Genomic DNA, 17,814 nt, shown 5'->3' with positions numbered 1-17,814 from the left:
CAGAGGGGAGCGCCCGAGGCGCGTGCACGCAGGCAGCCGGTGGGACACCGCAGACAGCCACGTGTGGCATGCAGCCAGGTGCCCCGGGATGGGCCCGGGGCAGATCAGTCGCCAGACCCCTTCTCAGGGGCCAGGCGCACCGGCGGCATACCTCTGCGGGAGGACCTGACGAGGGACCCTGGCTGTAGGACCAGGGGTCACCAGGCCCTAAGGGGGTAACGTGACTCGAGCGGGTGGGCACCCGAAGGCTTAAGTGTAAAGCGACCATACAACACACACATCCCCTGAAGCAGGAAACGCACGCAATAACGGACACCACACAGTAAGTTCAATGGAAATCAGTCTGTTTTATCTAATCACGTTCGATTCAAACGCAGTTCATTAGAGTGCAATAGGCATTACTTGAATACATTAGTGTCAGATTCAAGAGCAGTTCATTATGGGTCACTTGGCAATACCTGAATGCATTAACATCAGATTCAAAAGCAGTTCCTCATGGTTCAATTGGCAATACCTGAATGCATTAACATCAGATTCAAAAGCAATTCCTTATGGTCGCATTGAACGGACGGTCCCCTTTGGCCAGGACCGGTCTTCACCCTTGATGTGGGTAGTACTCGGTAGTCTATGCAAGCGGGAGGGGTTGTCCCGCGCAGTGATGCCGGAGTCTCTGTCGGGCCCAAAGGGAAGCGGACGCCAGATGGTGCGGTGCCGCTCCCGAACGAAAGGGGGCGCACCGGATCCTACACGGGCCTCCCCGGGGAGTAGGGTGAGTCCCAGGCCTCAGCGTGGCTGTCCACCACCCTCCCCCGGAGGTTACCTTGATCATGGAGTCCTCTGGCGGCAGCAGGCACTCCGGGGCTCCCGGTCGGGCCAGACGTGGCCGGGTAGCTCCGCGGGAACTCCGGGGTGCTTCAGGGGCGCGCACCCGCAGTCGCCAATGGCAGTGCGGCCTGCGGGGGCGCGGCCCAGCCGAGGAATCCTTCAACGGCGGGGGCGGCGTCGCGTAGTCCGGCCCCGTCACGTGGGTGTGGAGGGCGGCTTCACGGCCTCCCCAGGCCTTCCACGATCTCCCGCAACAGGCTGCAACGGCAGCGGCGGGGCCCCGGGCTTCTCCGCGGGCCCTGATTACGGTGGAGGCAGGCTTCTTGGCCCTGGCAGTGAGTGCGCCTCTGGTCCCCACGCCAGGGGGGGGCAGAAATGAAGGGGGGTGACAGGGATGTCGGCGCCTGGGGTAGGACTGACTCGGGGGATCCCAGGCCAGGTTGGGGAGCGCGGGTGTCACAGCGCTAGTACCTGGTTGATCCCCCAGCAGTCCAGCAGGGAGATTTGAGTAGTAAGTTCCAGCATTTAGTTTCAGCAGTAATCTCAGCAGTAGTTTCAGCAGTAGTTTCAGCAGTAGTTTCAGCAGAAGTTTCAGCAGTACTTGGTGGCGCAGTTGGCTCTGGCACCCTTAGGGGTTCTGTTGCTTGGGGGGGGGTTGAGTTGGTGACTAGTTCGCTCCTAGTCAAGCTTGGCAGATGGCTCCTGTGTTCCCCTCCCGCTGGGCTAGATCAGTCGGCTAGTACAGGATCCCTCACTCACTTAAAAGGCAGCACCTAAGCCCTGTCACTTTCAGAGGCATAGGTCCCTGTCTAGGCCCTACCGCCTAAAACTCCTGCGTGGGTTCCCCAGGTCTGCGTTACTCCAACTGACTAGAAAAAGTTCCCTCCCTCTCTTAAGTAGCCCTAGGTCAGGTGACCACTCTCTAAGGCGGCAAAAGTAAAACCCCACCTCCCTTCTAGAAGGTTCCAGCACATTCCAGGAGCTTCCCCACTCTAACTATAGGACAAAAAAGGCGGGCTTGTGTCGCAACATTGTTGTGGGGTTCCAGCCAGCTCCTGGCAGCTAGGGTGCTACTAGAAAGGCCACTCCGCAGTAGCAGGGGCCTGTGGCAGCCATCTTAGGGGAAGGGAGCACCTGCACCTTAACACTGATTGGCAATGAAAAGGCGCCCGGAGACTAAGTCCAACACAAAAATGAGGGTGGAAAAAAATGAGGCACAGTCAAAAATACAGGGGGAGACCACCCTAGGGCTGACGGGTCTAACACGTGTCCCCCCCCCAGCCGAAAGAGGGGAGAGCTACCCAACCTCTAGGGAGTTCTCATCGCTAAGGCGGAAACCTGGAGAGACCGTCAGCATTGGCGTGGTCAACTCCGGGCCGATGTTCCTCCCGAAAGTCCATCCCCTGTAGGGATATGGACCACCTCAGCAACTTGGGGTTTTCGCCTCTCATCTGCATGAGCCAGGGAAGGGGGCGGTGGTCCGTCCGAATCAGGAAGTGACATCCAAAGAGGTATGGCCTCCACTTCTTCAGAGCCCAGACCACCGCGAAGGCTTCCCGCTTGATGGTGCTCCATCGCTGTTCCAGAGGGAGGAGTCTTCTGGAGATGAAGGCCACAGGTTGATCTTGGCCCTCGGTGTTGAGTTGCGAGAGCACCGCACCTATGCCGTGCTCTGAGGCGTCTGTCTGTACAATTAACTCTTTACTGAAATCTGGGGTTGCGAGTACTGGAGCGGTACACATCGCATGTTCCAGCGTTTCAAATGCCTCCTGGCAAGCAGCTGTCCATATGACCTTGCGTGGTTGTTTCTTGGATGTCAATTCTGTCAAGGGGGTTACGATGGTACCATATCCCTTGACAAACCGGCAGTAATACCCAGTGAGGCCGAGGAAAGCTCGGACCTCCGTTTGGGTCTTGGGGGGCTCCCAAGCCAAGATGGTCTCTATTTTGGCCTGGAGGGGTTGCACCTTACCCCCGCCCACCAGGTGTCCCAGGTACACGACAGATCCCTGTCCAATCTGGCACTTGCTGGCCTGAATGGTTAGACCAGCGCGTTGCAGAACCTGCAATACCTCCTGGAGGTGCTGCAGATGGTCCTCCCAGGTACTGATGAAGACAGCTATGTCGTCCAGGTATGCCGCTGAGAAGGACTCCAGGCCAGATAGTACCTGATTCACTAACCGCTGGAAAGTGGCCGGAGCATTTTTGAGCCCAAAGGGCATCACTCGGAATTGGAAGTGGCCCTCGGGGGTGGAGAACGCTGTCTCCTCCCTGGCTCCATTGGCCATGGCAATTTGCCAATATCCGGATGTTAAATCAATGGTGCTGAGGTACCGGGCTGCTCCCAACCGGTCCACCAGCTCGTCCGCTCGTGGGATGGGTTGAGCATCTGTCTTCGTGACAGAGTTCAACCCCCGGTAGTCCACACAGAACCGAAGTTCTGGTGTGGTGCCCGGTGGGGCCGCTTTCGGCACCAACACCACCGGACTAGCCCACGGGCCGCTGGAAGGTTTGATCACCCCCAGCTCCAGCATTTTCGCCACCTCACTCTGGATGCTGTCTTTCACTCGGTCAGATAGCTGGTAAGACTTGTTCTTCACCGGTGGGCTGTCCCCTGTGTCCACATCATGGGTACACAGATGTGTGATCCCAGGCGTGAGGGAGAACAACGAGGCGTACTGCCCCAGCACCTGGCGGCAGTCCCTCTGTTGCTCTGGGGTCAAGGATGGGGAAAGGATTACGCCCTCCACTGAGCCATCCTTTTCCTGGGCCGCTAGAAGGTCAGGAAGAGCTTCACTCTCTTCCTCTTCGCTCCCATCCGTCACCATAAGGAGAGCAAGCTCCAATCGCTCATGGTGCGGCTTCAGGCGGTTGACGTGGAGCACCCTATGGGGCTGTCGGGGGGGGTCTTTAAGTCAACTACGTATCTGGTCTGGCCTCGTCGCTCCACAATTTCGTACGGACCAGTCCACCGGTCCTGGAGGGCACAAAGCTCCCCAGGTTCCATGACCCACACCTTCTGTCCAGCGTCCAACTCTACCGTCCGAGCGTTGCGGTCATACCACTCCTTCATGACGGCCTGGCTAGCCTCTAGATTCTCTGAGGCTGCCTTCCACAGCTTGGCCATCTGGCTGCAGAATGCCAGCATGTAGCTGACAATATCACGGGGAAGCTTCTGCGAAGTCTTCTCCCACCCCTCCTTCACTAGGCTGAGGGGCCCCCTAACGGGATGGCCATAGAGCGATTCAAAAGGGCTGAACCCGACTCCCTTCTGTGGTACCTCCCGGTAGGAGAACAGCAGGCAAGGGAGGAGGACGTCCCATTTACGCCTCAAGCCCTCTGGCAGGCTCCGGATCATTCCTTTCAAGGTTTTGTTGAAGCGCTCTACAAGCCCGTTAGTCTGGGGGTGGTAAGGAGTGGAGAACCGGTAGGTCACTCCACACTCCTTCCACATGGCCTGCATATAGGCCGACATAAAATTAGTGCCCCTGTCCGACACCACGACCTTGGGGAATCCCACTCGGGTAAAAATCCCCAACAGGGCCCGCGCCACCACCGGTGCAGTGATGGTCCTCAGAGGAATAGCCTCTGGGTACCGAGGGGCGTGGTCCACCATTACCAGAATGAACCGGTGTCCCGCAGAGGTCGGAGGGTCCAATGGCCCAACAATGTCTATTCCGATCCGCTCAAAAGAGGTCCCGACCACCGGGAGCGGTTCCAAAGGGACCTTCAGTTTAGTCCCAGTCTTGCCACTCGCCTGGCAAGACTTACAGGTCTTGCAATAGGTGTCAGAGGCAACTCTCATCCTGGGCCAATAAAAATGTGGGACCAACCGCGCAAAGGTTTTGTCCTGGCCCAGGTGTCCGGCTAAAGGTATCTTTTGCGCTAACTCCAACAGGAAGGCCCGGTAGCATTGGGGGACCACTAAGGCCCTCGAAGATCAATGCACCGGCACCTTGGGCTCACTATAAAGAAGGCCATCCTCCCAATATACGTGATAGCTGCCCATCTCCTGACTGGCCACTTGGGCTTCGGCCTGCCGCCGCACGCCTTCAAGCGTGGGGCACGCCCTTTGTGCCTGACAAAATTCCTCCCGGGTAGGCCCTCCTTCCACGTGCCAGTTGGCAAGGGTCGGCAAGTCCCCCACGGGAACGACATCCACCTCCGCGGACTCCGGGGGCACCTCTGCGATTCTGTGTGGACAGCTTATGGCTGCCACGGAACTTCTGCCGATACCTCTCGGGGTTGAGACCAAATTTCTTTAGTAAGGCCTCTTTCATGGGGGCATACCTGACCTGATCCGCCTTGGCTAAATACAAAAGGGTGTCCCTGACATTGGGAGGTATGTAGCGATACAGGCCACCCCCCCCAGTTACTTTCAGGTACCCCATGGGCTGTCAAGGCCACCTCGTATGCCTCCAGCCACTTGGCAATATCATCCCCCACCGTGTAACTGGCAATTACTTCTTTGGGCAAATACAATTTTGACTCTTGGGGATCTTTTGGTACGCTGCCACCATTGTCCTTATTGGACGCATTCAACTGGAGAGCGCGCAGCTCCAACTCTTTCAGCTGAAGCTCGTGCGCCAGCTTCTTTTCTTCCATTGCCCATCTCTTGTTTTCTCTTTCTTGCTCTAATTTGGCTAGCTCCCACTTCAACTGTCTCTCCTCCCTCCTGTCCTCATACTCCTCTGGAGACGTGCTCCTCCTAGACCCTGTCCTACTGCTGGCCCAAGAACGTCTCCCTGGTGGCACATTTTCAGACACATCCACATTGAGCAGGTCTAGCTCCTCCTGCACGCTCTCCTCCTGAGGTGCATCCTGCGCCTCCTGTCCCCCCTCCCCTCTCCCCTCTGGGTGGGCCTCTACCCATGCCCTTAAGGCGGTACGGAGTTTCGGTCCTTTGGCCCTCCGCACCCCCGGCACCCCCATCCCCTGCCCGAATTCTCTCAGCTGCCTTACAGTATACCCCTCAAGGTCGGCTAACCGGAACTCCATCGTGACAGGTGGGGACCTAGATATCAAGGAGAAAAATACTAGGATACGGGTGACAGTGTCAGGCTAACTAGGATTCTACACCCTCAGTCTGGACAGTGGAATTCAATCAATGCAGTAATAAACAGTTGCAGAGCTTAAACACAATAGGTTCTAATTGCGGCGCCCTCCGTTTCACTGGAGGGTGCTGTATGGTCACAGGTCCTTATCCCACCGCTGCCACCAATGTAGGACCAGGGGTCACCAGGCGCTAAGGGGGTAACGTGACTCGAGCGGGTGGGCACCCGAAGGCTTAAGTGTAAAGCGACCATACAACACACACATCCCCTGAAGCAGGAAACGCACGCAATAACGGACACCACACAGTAAGTTCAATGGAAATCAGTCTGTTTTATCTAATCACGTTAGATTCAAACGCAGTTCATTAGAGTGCAATGGGCATTACTTGAATACATTAGTGTCAGATTCAAGAGCAGTTCATTATGGGTCACTTGGCAATACCTGAATGCATTAACAGCAAATTCAAAAGCAATTCCTCATGGTTCAATTGGCAATACCTGAATGCATTAACATCAGATTCAAAAGCAATTCCTTATGGTCGCATTGAACGGATGGTCCCCTTTGGCCAGGACCGGTCTTCACCCTTGATGTGGGTAGTACTCGGTAGTCTATGCAAGTGGGAGGGGTTGTCCCGCGCAGTGATGCCGGAGTCTCTGTCGGGCCCAAAGGGAAGCGGACGCCAGATGGTGCGGTGCCGCTCCCGAACGAAAGGGGGCGCACCGGATCCTACACGGGCCTCCCCGGGGAGCAGGGTGAGTCCCAGGCCTCAGCGCGGCCGTCCACCACCCTCCCCCGGAGGTTACCTTGATCACGGAGTCCTCGGGCGGCAGCAGGCACTCCGGGGCTCCCCAGGTCGGGCCAGACGTGGCCGGGGAGCTCCGCTGGAACTCCAGGGGGCTTCAGGGGCCCGCACCCGCAGTCGCCAATGGCAGTGCGGCCTGCGGGGGCGCGGCCCAGCCGACGAATCCTTCAACGGCGGGGGCGGCGTCGCGTAGTCCGGCCCCGTCTCCTGGGTGTGGAGGGCGGCTTCACGGCCTCCCCAGGCCTTCCGCGATCTCCCGCAACAGGCTGCAACGGCAGCGGCGGGGCCCCGGGCTTCTCCGCGGGCCCCGATTACAGTGGAGGCAGGCTTCTTGGCCCTGGGCCGCGGCGGTGAGTGCGCCTCTGGTCCCCACGCCAGGGGGGGGCATAAATGAAGGGGGGTGACAGGGATGTCGGCGCCCGGGTAGGACTGACTCGGGGGATCCCATGGCAGGTCGGGGAGCGCGGGGGTCACAGCGCTAGTACCTGGTTGATCCCCCAGCAGTCCAGCAGGGAGATTTGAGTAGTAAGTTCCAGCATTTAGTTTCAGCAGTAATCTCAGCAGTAATCTCAGCAGTACTTTCAGCAGTACTTTCAGCAGTACTTTCAGCCGAAGTTTCAGCAGTACTTGGTGGCGCAGTTGGCTCTGGCGCCCTTAGGGGTTCTGTTGCTTGGGGGGGGTTGAGTTGGTGACTAGTTCGCTCCTAGTCAAGCTTGGCAGATGGCTCCTGGGTTCCCCTCCCGCTGGGCTAGATCAGTGGGCTAGTACAGGATCCCTCACTCACTTAAAAGGCAGCACTTAAGCCCTGTCACTTTCAGAGGAATAGGTCCCTGTCTAGGCCCTACCGCCTAAAACTCCTGCGTGGGTTCCCCAGGTCTGCGTTACTCCAACTGACTAGAAAAAGTTCCCTCCCTCTCTTAAGTAGCCCTAGGTCAGGTGACCACTCTCTAAGGCGGCAAAAGTAAAACCCCACCTCCCTTCTAGAAGGTTCCAGCACATTCCAGGAGCTTCCCCACTCTAACTATAGGACAAAAAAGGCGGGCTGGTGTTGCAACATTGTTGTGGGGTTCCAGCCAGCTCCTGGCAGCTAGGGTGCTACTAGAAAGGCCACTCCGCAGTAGCAGGGGCCTGTGGCAGTCATCTTAGGGGAAGGGAGCACCTGCACCTTAACACTGATTGGCAATGAAAAGGTGCCCGGAGACCTGAGTCCAACACAAAAATTAGAGTGGAAAAAAATGAGGCACGGTCAAAAATACAGGGGGAGACCACCCTAGGGCTGACAGGTCTAACACTGCCATGGGCGATCAGGGAGTCTGACCTTGTGGGGGGATGAAGGGAAGCGGAGCTAACCCTGTGACAGCCCCAGCCGCGTCCCGGAAAAGCCCCGGGGCGATTGACGATCGAACGACCCTCAGACAGGTGTAGCCCCGGGGCCGCAAGGTGAGTTTGAAGTGTCGATGATCAATGTGTCCACACTAATTCTCGCAGCTAGCTGCATTCTTCATCGACGCGCAAGCCGAGTGATCCACCGCCAAGAGGAACAGGCAACTTTTTGAAAATGGTCGCCCACCTGTGGGCGCAGGAGAGGCGGGAGCAAGGCAACGGCGTCCGTCCACTACCCGCGCGGCGAGACGGCCCGGTCGCCCCGTTCATGGCTTCCCCTCTGAGAGTCAAACTGCACCGTTGGGAGAAAACATGTTACCAGGTGCACGGCCCAGGAGTCCCCCCTTAACCCACCCACCCGTTGGTGAGATAGGGGGGGATCCCGGAGCGACAGGAGCAGACAGCCCCGCAGCTGCTGGTCCCCCCCAGAGTAACCCGGGAGGGACCGTGCGAGTCTTCAAACCCCCTCGGCTCGGCCGCATGGGACTGGGTCGAACCGGGTACCTGGCAACAAGGGAGGGTTGCCCCACCTGCACGTCAGCCGTCCGTCTCCGGGTGGCTCGAGCCGTGCCGGCGGGCTGGCGATTAGTCCACCCCACCCTTCGCCAGGGTCGGACGCGCTGGTAGGGGAAGAGCCAGGCAGCTCCCCATCCCACTCGCCTCCCACCAAGAGGAGCCGGGGTCCCCTCACAGGCCCTCTGCCCCTTCTCTTCCAGTCCGCCCTGCCGCATGAGAAGAGCTGCTCCCCGGTCGCCCAGAACCCGGTCGGGCCGGGAGTCAGGCACCGGAGGGCCCAGCGGGTGGCAAGGCCGTTCGAGGGTGGGGCGGTACTAGCCCGGGGATGCACTGCCATTCGGTTTCCCCCTAATCGCGGGGGTCGTGCCGGGTGTGCTTGGGTTCCGTCTCGGGAGGGCCTACCGCTGTGCCCCTCCCAGAAGGGACAGGGGATGGTGGCCGCCCCCAGTCCCTCACGCGTCAGTCGGGTCCTCTTCGGGGGAAGAGGCCCGCCAAAGACCCGGTCCTCACCCAGGCACCCCATGCGGACGCGGACTGCTCCACCGGCCGTGTTGCGCCAGGGCAGGGCCAGGTCCTGTGCCTACGGTGTGTGTTTGCAGGAGGCGGGCCGAGGGCTTCGGGCTGGCACCGTCGGTCGCTCGGGCCACTCCGCCGTTATTGATCCTTCCGCAGGTTCACCTACGGAAACCTTGTTACGACTTTTACTTCCTCTAGATAGTCAAGTTTGATTGTCTTCTCGGCGTTGTGCCAGGGCCGTTGCCGACCCCGGCAGGGCCTGTCCGAGGACCTCACTAAACCATCCAATCGGTAGTAGCGATGGGCGGTGTGTGCAAAGGGCAGGGACTCAATCAACGCAGGCTTATGACCCACACTTACTGGGAATTTCTTGTTCATTGGAAATAATTGCAATCCCCAATCCCTATCACGAACTGCGTTCAGCTGGTTACCTGCACCTGTCGGCAAAGGGTAGACACATGCTGATCCGTTCAGTGTAGCACGCATGCAGCCCCGGCCATCTAAGGGCATCACAGCCCCGGCCATCTAAGGGCATCACAGCCCTGGCCGGAGCTCCTGAACTCAGCCAAGCAAGGGGCGGCTCTCTGGGCACAACGGAACCCCATCCCGGGCCTTTGGCAGAGCGGCAGGCCGGGGTTGGGGACCAGGGCCAGAGCACCCGACCGGGGACCCGGCAGGGCCCCTGGACCCAGCCGGGGCTCGCAGGCCCAGAGGTGCAGGGGAAGCCTCCCCGAGCCCGCCGGACACCATCCTGGGCACCCAGCCACGCAGCAGAGGCCAGAGCCCAGGGTAGGGAGGCCCTGGCCAGAGCTCCTGTACCCAGCCAAGCAAGGGCTGGAGGAGGACTGACCGGGACCCATGGAGCCCGTCCCGGGCACTTTTGCCATGTCATGGGCCGGAAGAGGGAGCCCCCGGATGGAGGGGAGGTGTTGTCCGGGCATAGCCCATCTGGTCCCCGGCAAAGAACCGCCAGCCCAGGAGGGGTGTTACGGCATACCCTGCCCCTACTAATCCAGAGGAAGGCTACCCCCCTTTCTGGAAACCTGTGCACACCACGAGATTCAGGGGACCCTGGGCGTGGATGCGCCCGACCTCCTGGAGCCCTGGCTGGGATCCGGGAGGCAAATGAGCCCCTATCAGGACTTCCAGGGCAGCACGGCCATCTGGTCGCCCATTGGAAAGCATTGCGTGCGACCAGATGGCCGAGGGGGAAAAGGTGCAACCAGATGGCCGGGACCGAAAGGACGCCCGCCCCGAGCAGAGCCTTTGCAGTAGGGCTCCCGCCTGCCCTTGCAGGGCTGGGGGGCTCTGCTTCCCGGGCAGCTCGGGGACCCTGGCTGGGCCTTAGGCACGGGGAGGACCACCGGAGCTCTCGGGCCAGGACGCCCGGGGAAGGACTGCCCTTGACCCATGGAGCCCATCCTGGGCACTTTCCACGTCGTGGACCGGAGGAGGGAGCCCCCGGACAGAGGAGAGGTGTTGTCTGGGCATAGCCCATCTGGTTCCTGGCAAAGAACCGCCCGCCTGGGAGGGGTGTTCAGGCATACCCTGCCCCTAATAATCCGGAGGAAAACTACCCTTCTTTCTGGGAACCCGTGCGCACCGCGAGACTCGGGGGGGGGGGGGGGGGGGGGGGAGGGGGCCCTGGGTGTGAACGTGCTCGACCTTCTGGAGCCCTAGCTGGGATCTGGGAGGCAAATGAGCCCTCATCGGGACTTCCAGGGCAGCCCGGCCATCTTGCCGCCCCATTGGAAAGCATTGCGTGCGACCAGATAGCCGAGGGGATAGGTGCGACCAGATGGCAGGGACGCCCATCAGCACACCCAAGCCTTCGTGAGAGGGCTCCCGCCTGCCCTTGCAGGGCTCTGGGACTGCACGTCCCAGGGGCTTGGAGACCCCAGCTGTGCCTCAGGCATGGGGAGGCCTGCAGGAGCTCTCAGGTCCCGGATGCCCGGGGGAGGACTGCCCAGGACCGATGGAGCCCGACCCGGGCACTTTGCCACCCGACAGCCCAGAGGAGGGAGCCCGGGATGCCGGGGAGGTGTGGTCCGGGCCCAGCCCATCCGGTCCCTGGCTGTAAACCGCCAGCCCGGGAGGGGTGTCCCGGCATACCTATTGCAGGGATTCTGCTTATGCGCAGAACTATGCTCAGGAACCCAGGCCCTCAGTGAATTGCGGTGTACCAAAAACTCACCTCAGAACCCCTATCCGGCCTGCATCAGTGTCCCATTCGTTATCCGAGGTTTAGCTCGGCGGTCCCAATGTATAGACAAACCAGAACAAGCGACTTAGTATATTTCTCAGGAATGGTGGGAATCAGAAACACCTTTTCGTAATTATTCTCGTACCAGTCCACAACAGAATAAACAGAGACACGGGAAAAGTTTAAAGAGTTTATTTTATAAACCTTGTGTCCTAATATGCAGCAGTTTGGCTAACATTAGCAGACAAACGATTAAAATCAAAACCATCAGCATAGTTACAATACCATAGAAAATGAAAGGAGCAATCATAATAAAATGACAGTGGCTCTAGGCCACCTTCCTTTCTCTAACACACTAATAGTATTATTAGACTAATAAAAGGTCTCTAGGCTTGAATTGGGAACCCCATACCGTACAGATCAGCTCAGAGAGTTCACATCACAGGATCAGCTATGCTCTGCTCCTAGGAACGCTCTTCTTCCGAATGTGTTGAAAACATGCAACACTGCAATATTAAAAGCATTCGACTTTCAGGTATTTGCAGCTGCGTGTGTGTTATGGCTAAACTAGTGGGCCGATCAACCTGAACTCAACAACATGCACCGTCTAGCGATCCAGACTGTTTCTGTTACACTGTGTACAGACCAACGTCGCTATTCACTGTTTAAGATGTTAACAACAGACAGTTCTCATGTGAAGCAAAGTCGAGTAAGCATTTCTCAATTCTAATAACATGTGACTACAGTGTCGTGTGCAAAAGCAGCAAAAGCGGCAAGATGGCTTTCTAACATCTAACGCGGTTATGCTAACTTAGCGTTGTACATAGGTAGATAACGATCATCACTACACCCCCCGTGATCGGACCACCAACCACTAGGGGCGCACTGGCAAGAACGCAGAGTTCAAGTTCGATAGAACGGAACAAAGGGCATGAACTATAAGTCCATATAAGGAAAGTGAAAAGTTCGAAAAGAAAAAAATCAATGGAAAAAGTTAAAACGCAGTTAAAAAAAAAAAAACATGTAGAAGACAAAAAATCGATGACGGACTGATTACGGAAAAGAAGTAAAAAAGTCAATCCATCAATGTATAGGCACAATAAGTTGCAACTGCTTCCAAGTGGAAATCATTGGAACGTTCCGCAAAATTATCTGCCATCCAGTTCAGGATGGGGAAAGAACAGACATGTTCCTCAACCACCGGAGCCTCCAGCACCTGGCGAGGACAACCGGGGTGCATCTCAAGGGAACTGTTCGTTAAGAAGTCAATCGCCGCCGCTCTGATGTCCCAATTTCCAAGAACTCCATGCGCTGCAGCACAGGCCATAATCCCGACACCAGAACAGTTCAACTCGTGAGCCACTAAGGGGCTCATAAGCCGATCATAATCCGGATCAGGAGACACCGGGTTTGACAGACACAAATCCAGAGCCCATTGGAACGGACAATCTAGGCAATGAAAGACTGGTGGTTACGAAGATGGTGCAGCCGGGACATGTTGTCGTGCCACGCAAGTTGTGCATCCATAGCGCAAGGCACAGAGCAACAACAGTATTCCAGCTACGAGGGCGAGAAGCAAAGGGAGACCTCCGAAGACACTGGAAAAAATAGAATGAAAAAAGGCCGGGATCACTCCAAAAATAATTTGAAAAGAGGTCACGAGGCCGGAGCCCACGATTTAAAAAAAATAAGCTACGCCACTTGTGGATGAGGCATTAAAGATAGTCTGTATCAAGGTCCCAAAATGAAGTGGGAGATCAGTATTCAAAAGCGCCTGCACCTCAGTGCGCGTGTTAGCTACGTGAAGGACAAATGTTTCCCGGGACGAAGTCAAAGTGACTTCTTTTGAGACAATAGAGCCTTTATTCTGCTCATCTTGTTGAACTCTGCTTTCAAGGTTGGAATTGAAGGCCATATGGATACATCCAGCCGGCCATGCGGGGGTGGGAAAAGGACGTTATTACAGCAAACTACCCTCTGTGATACAGTCACGATGTAGGGAATTCCCACTAACATCCCACAGCAAGCTTCATTATTTAATAGCAAATAACTACCGTTAGCAAGCAGCGTAAAAGATGGAGTAATAACTGGCACCGGAATCCCTTTCAGGACGCAAGCTAAATTAGGGGCATGCACATTACATGCACCATGCAATTGAATGTGCCTACACACAACCGAGTGATCCGGTGCAGAAGTGCACTCTTCACCTTTCAAGTAAACCTCCTTGCCGTCCCTCACACATCTGTATGTGAAAGGGAGCGACCAGACTTCATGCAGGAACGCAGTACCCAACTGTTCATATCTGCCTAGAGCATAATGTTTCATGCACAAACTAAACTTAAACAGGGGAAACGGTAACGTGATCAACCCATGTACTAGCCACACGGCAGAATTCAATTCAGCAACAGAGAAAGGCAAAGGTTCTCATTTTTCAATGTGAAGCAAAGAATATGTAACATCTTTCATTGACATAAATTGCTGTTTCGCAGTCAAATTAAAGGGAAGGAATAAAGATGAAGTATTCATGTAATCCCAAGGGACTTTCCCTGCCTTCAACGTTTGCAACGTCCATGCAAACTGCATAATGGAACGCAATTGATTTTGACCATGATACAATACAGACAAATCTTCCTGCACAATATCGACCACAGATGAAACAATATTATCTAAGGTATGGATTCTGGAAGACAGGGTGTTAATGCTATTATCTATTACAGCCAATACCTTTTCCATATTGGCTTGATCAATAGCACGCAATCTGGAAGCATCCTCAACTTGTGACAACTTCCAAACTTCGTTATAAACAGCATACACCCATCGTTTGGGCCTGCCGACTGCAGGACCCTTAACAAAATCATTCAAATCTATTTTGTCATTTATTCGCGCTAAATGGAGTTTAACAGACGCCAAAGTGGAATGTTGCAGCCAAGACTGGCATAACTTCCCTACTGAGTTGGTAGTTACAGTATGAGAAGATTCAAAACGGGGGTCCGCACGAACCTGTGTATACCCCTGCTTCAAATCCAGAAACCTATGTTGACAGGAGTCCGAACTCGTTTGCCACACCAACCACCCCTTCGGATTAAATTTAGAAATATTGAAGGACGTGTTGGAAACCTGTGTTTGCAACATATCAAGGGACAAATCCGTATGATTAGCCCAATTGGGGTAAGCACCCAGATCCGGCATGGAGGGAGAATTAAAGTTTTTAGACGTAGCCAATCCAAAACAGGTTGTCTGAGAAATCGAGGAATTTAAAAATAACATATGATTCGGGATGAGACAGGCACGATGCAATGCCTCTGTTCCCTGTACTTGCCATCGTTTGGAGCCCCAAACCGATTTAAGATCGATTATAGCTTTCCACAGATCATACCCGCCAATTGCCAACTCGTCCATAAAGGACTTGGAATACAATAATTTGGTGTGTGTCAGTCTAACCTTAGAAGCAGCCTCGGGCGCAACCTTAAAATAAAAGGAGGCCGGATGGACTACACTAAAATCAGAAAAATAAGTGAATTTTTCCACTAACTTGGCAGAGCTGCCCATCCTAGGGGCGGGGCAGTGTTCCCATTGTGTAAAATTTACAAAATTTCTAAACGTATTTGCTTTGTGTAGGAAATGCGTGCCATAATGTTGATAACAAAATTGTTCATCATAATTAGCAGCATCTAAATACAAATCCTCAGCATCAAATGCAGCATAATATTTCAAATCAGAAAACAGCGCTTCTATGGCCTGAACATCTCAATCATCCGAGTGAATGTTCTGCTTCACGACATCACCCATAGAAACACGAAATACATTTGGCACATTAATCACTTCAGTGGGGCCATGAATTTGAAATTTAACGGCATCCCAAGCGATACCATCACGTACAGGCCAGGCAGTAATGTTCACAAAAGTCTGGTCCCTCTTCATAATATGTGATGAGGAGTGAGGGGCCAAAGTTCCATTAATTAGTCGAATTGTAGACCGTTCATTCAGGTAGTGTCCATTGATAAGTCTAAAAAACACTACCACAAAGCCAATCGACATAAACAAAAAAACACAGATGAGCACCAGCCAAATGTAAGTCCAAGGGGGTATTAAAAAATGTCTTTTGAACCAAGCCACAAAAATTTAAACCTTGGAAAGGCAATGGAAGTCACTGATCGAGAATCAAAAGAGTCTTGTGAGAGGGCAACTGTGGTGGATTGTAAAACAGGCAAGGTAACATCCGCAGGATAAGCATACTCCATTTCTTCAAGCACGCCACTAGGTGTTTGTGGCAACAAGGGACCAGTAACGGCATGCATCTCGATGGCAACATCAGGCACTATGTCAGAAGCACGGGTCACAACAGAATTTCTCAGCATCGAAGGGCAGGAAACCGCCGGAGTCATACTAAGAAGAATCGGTCACTCGTTGTAGTTTGACATTGTCAATCGAAATGTACCTGTTATCTTTTCGACCAGGAAGTGGAGGTAAAATGACAGTTCTTGTACCCTGCACACCAAGCACTGGAACTGGTGCACGATAAGAGGGGCTGAACTCCTTGTTCTCCACCTTCTCACGGACCAGATCACCAACTGGAGGTAGCCAGCCGACTACCGGAACCTGAACTTCAGCTTCAGATGAGGAGGGTACGTGTTCCTTCACTAGACTGTTTCTGGCTTCTTGTAGAGTCTGCAATACAGCACAGTGTTCATCTACGTCAAAGGGTGCGGCTGACGCCGCCATGTCTAGACCATCAAGGTCTGGAACAAACATTCGAACACCAAAGAGCATCATGTATGGGGTCCGCCCACCCAGAGACCTTCTAGGGAGATTATTAAGTGCACGTTGTACGTCATACAAGTGGGCTAGCCAGTTCCGGCCAGTACCCAAAACTCTGGCTGTCAAAGATTGCTTTAAGTCACGGTTCATTCGCTCCACTACACTATTGCCCTCAGGCCGGTATGGAGACGAAAATTTGACCTGGACCCCCAAATTTCTCATGGCCTCTTTGTACGCCTTAGAGGCGAACGCCGGGCCCTGATCAGAATGAAAGGTACCACACGCAAAACTTCCAACAAAGACACGCAAATCCTTTATGACAGTGCGAGAATCAGCACTCCTTTGTGGCCATACCCACAGAAAACGTGTGCACGAATCCACTGCAACCAAGATGTATTTGAAAGCAGTATCAGAGGAAAAAGGACCGCAGTGATCTAAATAAACACAACCCAATGGTTTACTAGATATGTACAACTGAGTTTGTGGTGGGCGCGCCGCAGAAGAAGGTTTAATCTGCTGGGAAATGTCACAATTAAGAACATAAGCTCTGGCCTGTTTGTACAAACCGCACCACCAGTAACGTTGTTGTAGCAAAGATACATTAGCCGCAACGCCGGCATGCGCGGACGCCATGCCCTCGTGGGCTGCTAATATCAAAGAAGGTCTGCAGTCCGCGTTGGGAATCAATCTGTCACCAACGTCATTAATCCTCACTAATGGGACTTTATCAGGACTTAAGCGATAATGGTAACGAGCAGGGAAACCTTTCGGTGGCTTCGTACCCTGCTCTGTAGCAGCAATAGCTGCCAAGATGTCATCATCGATCTTACTTTTGCATCTTGTAACTGCTGCTACTAAGTATGTTGCCACTGCTGTTTTTGCCGCCTCGTCAGCTAAGCTGTTGCCGACAGCATGGACACCAACTCGTTGGTGACCAAGAGTGTGAATTACATTCACGAGAGGCAGACGGTCTTTAAGATCTGCCACTCGAACCCAAAGCAGTTTATGCTTAATAGTGCTACCTTTGGAATCATGATAGTCATTCTGAGACCAAAAATGTAGATTGTCGTTGCAAGATTGAACACAATAAAAGGACTCACTCACTATAAGAGTAGTGACTCGGGGACCAGCAAACTCCAGTGCAAGCACCAGAGCACGAAGCTCCGCCAACTGAGCGGTACAATCACCCAATGACTGCGTGTGCACGGCATCGGACAGGAATTCACCATTTACGAAAGTACCGACCACAATTGCGCAAGCCGCTGAATAGGCGTGCTTTGATCCAGTCGCGGGTTGCGCAGACCCGTCAGTGTATATGACACAATGGTAATCCTCGAGCGGGCGCAGGGACAGAGGAGCCGGATGAACAAATTCATACTGCAAAAACTCCTGAGTCTAAAGTGCCGCGTCAAAGATAAAAGTGACGTCCGGCGAGGTCAAGGAAGTGGCCCATTGTATCCACCTTGGATGCAAAGCTTTAGAATTTGGTACACTCGCTTTCGTCACTGCCTCTAGGGCAGGATAGGGTGTGACCACCAACATGCGTTTCCCTTGCGACAGCGCTCGTTCTTTCAGAATCGCCATCTGCACTGCTGTCAGAACCTTCTCGACAGCGGAAAAACGCAGTTCAGCTGAAGGGTACAAGTGAGATTTGTAAGCAATGGGGACGGTGTCGCCCTCATTGAACGTTAAGTATGTGAAACCAACTGCACCGGGCACTATTCTTATGACCAGGTTAGTGTGGTTATCACGTGTC

The 17,814-nt window shown here is 54.5% G+C and overlaps 1 protein-coding gene and 1 pseudogene across 3 annotated transcripts in view; one reads left to right on the top strand and one right to left on the bottom strand.

Annotated features, from left to right (window-relative positions):
• CPSF4L (cleavage and polyadenylation specific factor 4 like) overlaps positions 1-17,814 on the top strand; it is a 168,929-nt gene that overhangs the window by 39,355 nt on the left and 111,760 nt on the right. The window lies entirely within an intron of this gene.
• On the bottom strand, positions 8,088-8,222 carry LOC146810357 (5.8S ribosomal RNA; annotated as a pseudogene).

Source organism: Triturus cristatus, chromosome 7 (genome assembly GCF_964204655.1).
Source record: "Triturus cristatus chromosome 7, aTriCri1.1, whole genome shotgun sequence".
NCBI lineage: Eukaryota > Metazoa > Chordata > Amphibia > Caudata > Salamandridae > Triturus > Triturus cristatus.
The sequence above is the reverse complement of the archived record's forward strand: the minus strand, read 5'-3'. Positions and strand labels throughout refer to the sequence as shown.